Below are 5,068 nucleotides of genomic sequence, written 5' to 3' on the forward strand. Positions count from 1 at the left end.
GCATCCAAAGTTGTGGTGCTTTACCGCCACCTACTGTCCTGGAGTGTGGGCCAGAGACAGGTTGAGGGGGTTGTCCAGGGGGTTCTGGGATACCAAAACAGATTGAGAAAAATAGTGTCAAACACAAAGTAGCAGCCAAATAGCCTACAATCTATGGTGGTAAAACGGACAGCACTCTCCAAGGTGCTAATTCATTCAAAGCATTTTAGACATTACTGCAGTATGCCCACATACTTGAGTATAGCTGCGGGGCTAACACAAGTCTGAATTTCTTATAGCCTCATTTTCTAGACATCAAGTTACAGCAACATTTTAAGAAGACACTGTAGAACACCCTCCATATGCACACATACTCAGTTGTGGGGCTTACAAGACCCGAATATCATATCATTTACAAGACATCAATGTAGCAGCAGAATGAATATCACAATATCTAAATATAACTTCAAATAAAATAAATTCATGTAGGCTACCTTTTCTTATCATTTGTTTATTTGGCTTTCCCACTATTCAAATTCAGTAGGGAAAGGACTAGACTAGGCTAAGTGACGTGATTATGTAGGGACCTCTTCACTAACTGACCACCACTACCAAGACCTGTGTCAAGATCAGTTACATACCCCACTGGCCCTCCCCATAACCTTTATGTACAAATAAGAGAGCAGGTCTGGAATCAGTGTGGCAGGATAGGATGACAACATAGAAAGATCACTAAGCTTTTACATGATGGTCTTTCTAGGAGGCAACTTGATGTAATTCTGATCGCGTTTATTAGAATGTCTACAGTGCAAACAGTGAAATAATTCATAAATCATGTCACGAGAGGTCTGCTGTTAGCAGATGTTAGTGTGAGTGTAGCAAAATGCTTGTGCTTCTAGTTCTGACAGTGCAGCAATATCTAACAATTCAACAACAACTACTTAATACACACAAATCTAAGTAAAGCAATGGAATAAGAATATGTACATATGTGGATGAGCAACAACAGAGCAGCATAGGCAAGATGCAATAGATGGTATAAAATACTGTATATACATATGAGATGAGTAATGCAAGATATGTAAACATTATTAAAGTGGCTGGTGATCCATTTATTAAAGTGGCCAATGATTTCAAGTCTGTATGTAGGCAGCAGCCTCTTTGTGTTAGTGATGGCTGTTTAACAGTCTGATTGCCTTGAGATAGAATCTGTTTTTCAGTCTCTCGGTCCCAGCTTTGATGCACCTGTACTGACCTCGTCTTCTGGATGGTAGCGGAGTGAACAAGAAGTGGCTCGGTTGGTTGTTGTAGGTGCCGGAACAAACAAAGTCAAACCTGAGAGGTGCCGGATCCTGTTGGATGGGGAATATCGCTGCACAGCTATTTTCATTTATTGTTCAAACGAGAGGCTGCCTGGATCTTTAACTTAAAGACCCTTGCGCCCTTCGGTCTCAACATAGACTTTGATCTGAAGCCATTCTTGTGACTTTGCCATTGTAATTGTTTGTAGGCTTGTGTAGTCAAATGAATTTATGATCGTATGCTATCCATTTGTTGTTTGTATGCTGTTCTTTGTATGACATTTTAATATTTGATAATTAACCAATGATATTAGGCCACTCTTGGCCATGATTACAGACACCTGTGTCTTTTGACACGAGGAAGAACACAAAAAGGAGTGTATAACCGAGCATCCTTCCTTCCTACAGGAAGAACACAAGGGGTCTATCCCAGAGCATCTCTCCTTCCTACAGGAAGAACACAACAAGGGATCTATCCCAGAGCATCTCTCCTTCCTACAGGATGAGGTATGTTGGCTACAGTTGTAACAGCACATGGCATTGTTTACCAACCAACAGCACCTTATGCAAAGCATCTATTCAACCTCCAATACTATGAAATGTATTAGAATAAATATCTATACATATAGAAACAAGAAATATCATATCTTGGGTAATACTACATATTTAGTATAACGCTCAGTACAACGAGCCTATACTGACGACAACCTAGGCTGTAATATTAACATTCAGAGATAGCTATACAGTCAGAGACGGACTGGGACCAGAAATGGGTCTTGAAGACCCCATTATTAGCCAAACAATTATCATTTTAGTGCAAAACGCCTGATTTAGACCAGTCTACAGATGGACAGGATCGTCTGCTATATAGCCGGTCCCATTTCTGTACAGCCTCACAATAAGCCACTCCCGCTGAACCACATCCCAGGCAGGTAAGTAGGTAACAGATTAGAAACCCAACCCCGTGTTGTTCAGACAACGACACCGACCTGGGATGTATGTGATGTTGGCTAAAGTGTGAATGCAGGAGTGAGTCATGCGCGTGTCATTCTCTTTCTCAATGGGAACCAGATACAGCAGCTGAAACAGCCTGCCGTGTGGGATGACACACTGAGATCCCTGGTGTTTTGATGAGCTTCACGTCATTAACCAGAGTGGCAGTGGTGGAAAAACTGCCCAATTGTCAACCTTGAGTAAAAGTGAAGATAACTTAATAGAATATGACTCAAGTAAAGTGTGTCACCCAGTGAAATATTACTTGAGTTAAAGTAATTGGTTTGAAATATACTATCAAAAGTAAGTATCAAAAGTAAATGAATTGCTAAAATATACTTAAGTATGAAAAGTAAAAAATCATTTCAAAATTCCTTACATAAAGCATATCAGACTGCACCATTTTCTTGTTGTTGTTTTTAGCTTGGGTCATACTCCAACACAGACATCATTTACAAACCAAGCATGTGTGTTTAATGAGTCCGCCAGATCAGAGGCTGTAGGGATGTTCTCTTGATAAGTGTGTGAATTGGACCATTTTCCTTTCCTGCTAACCATTCAAACTGTAACGAGAACTTAGTCAGGGAAAATGAACAGAGTAAAAAGTACATTATTTTGTTAAGGAATGAAGCGAAGTAAAAGTTGTCAAAAATATAAATAGTAAAGTACACATACCCCAAAAAACAACATAAGCAGTTATTTTGTCACACCCTGACCTTAGAGATCCTTTTTATGTCTCTATTTTGGTTTGGTCAGGGCGTGAGTTGGGGTGGGCATTCTTTGTTTTCTATGTCTGTGTGGTTGTCAGAGGCAGCTGTCGATCATTGTCTCTGATTGAGAACCATACTTAGGTAGCCTTTTCCCACCTGTTTTGTGGGTAGTTATTTCCTGTTTGTGTGTCTGCACCAGACAGAACTGTTTCGTTTGTTCCGCTTTGTTATTTTTGTTGTTTTATTAAAAATCATGAACACGTACCACGCTGCACCATGGTCCTCTTCTTCGATCAGACTGCTGTTGTCAGAGTTGGTCGTAAATTCCTGAGAAGACCCTGCCTCATGGCCACAGTATAAGAGAGTGATTTTTCATAGAGAATAAAGGAATTTCTTCCACCTCACAGAACTTCAGGTCCGAACAAATGTCATGTTCCGGAGAAGGTATAAAAGATCGTTGAAGAATCCAGCTACGATCTGGTCCGTTTGTTACAACTTGGGGAAGCTCATGGGAGACGGTGTGGCCACATTACCATAACGCTGTTTATATAATAGCCTCAGATATGAGATTTACATCTAATTGTTGTATAAGATGATTGAGTATGATACTGTTTGTAAAATTGTGTAATGTGATTTTGGACTGTACAGCCCCTTTTCTGCAATTCCAAATAAAACCCAACTTTGAGAAATTCTCAGTCAAGCCATGTTTCTCTCATTCACGGGAGTACAAATGTTGCAGACCATTGCTGAATCTTTTAACCATACCACGTGGTTAAACTCTTAGACTATCGATACCGACAGAATAAGAACAAGTCTTTGATATTAATTACTAGTCTGCAGCTAGGAATTCGGTATCATTGAACACGAAGAACGACAACCGCCGAAACATCCATTCTATTGCAAATGAATGTCACTCTGAACAAACCACTAACAGAGAGGGAGAGATGGACAATTCTACTAAAGAAACAAACTTTTCACCAGCGAACAAGACGACAGAGTAAATATATATATATAGATTCCAATCGTTCCCGAATGAGTGAGTGTTCATGTGCAAAGGATTAGCATTTCTATTGTTATAATGATCACTTTGTAGTGACTTCTTGGTCGACCACCACTTCCCTTTTGTCCAACAAGCCGCGATACCGGTTTAGCCCACCAGGGCACATTCTCCTATCATTTCTTGTAACCATATGTAATGTTCGTGTATGCATTTCTGTGAATTACTTAGTTAATAAATAAATTATTTAAGACAATTGATGTATGGATGACTCTTAGTGAAGACTGGGTTTGTGCAAATAACCAACAATTTACGACGTTTGGAATGAGACTAACGTGAGTAAATAATTCATTAATCAGAAGACGATGTCTCAGATATGAAAATATCTGGAAAGTTATTTTAGTTTTTTGAACATTTTCCTTGGTGCCCCGACTTCCTAGTTAATTGCAGTTACATGATTAATCATTTTGATCGCTTAATACTAATTACAGAGAAATGCTTTGATAAAAAACTAAGTCTTCAATTTAATGATACTAAAGACACGACATGGGGATACATATCTTTATTTAAAGCATCACAAACTGCAGCGAAAAACAAAACCATAATATTCACTACCATTCAAAAGTTTTGGGTCACTTTTTTTTGAAAGAAAAGCACATTTTCAGTCCATTAAAATAACATAAATTGATCAGAAATACAGTGTAGACATGGTTAACGACTTGTAGCTGGAAACAGCGTATTTTTTATGGAATATCTACATAGGCGTGCGAGAAATTGCCAAGAAACTGATAATCTGGTACAACGCTGAACAGAACAGTGCAAACTGTCTGTAACCAGAATGGAAAGAGTGGGAGGCCCTGGTGCACAACTGAGCAAGAGGACAAGTACATTAGTGTCTAGTTTGAGAAACAGACGCCTTACAAGTCCTCAACTGGCAGCTTCATTAAATCGTACCCACAAAACACCAGTCTCAACGTCAACTGTGAAGAGGCGAATCCGGGATGCTGGCCTTCTAGGCAGAGTAGCAAAGAAAAAGCCATATCTCAGACTGGCCAATAAAAATAAAAGATTAAGACGGGCAAAAGAAC

The sequence above is a fragment of the Oncorhynchus gorbuscha genome, linkage group LG04, assembly GCF_021184085.1.
Source record: "Oncorhynchus gorbuscha isolate QuinsamMale2020 ecotype Even-year linkage group LG04, OgorEven_v1.0, whole genome shotgun sequence".
Lineage (NCBI taxonomy): Eukaryota > Metazoa > Chordata > Actinopteri > Salmoniformes > Salmonidae > Oncorhynchus > Oncorhynchus gorbuscha.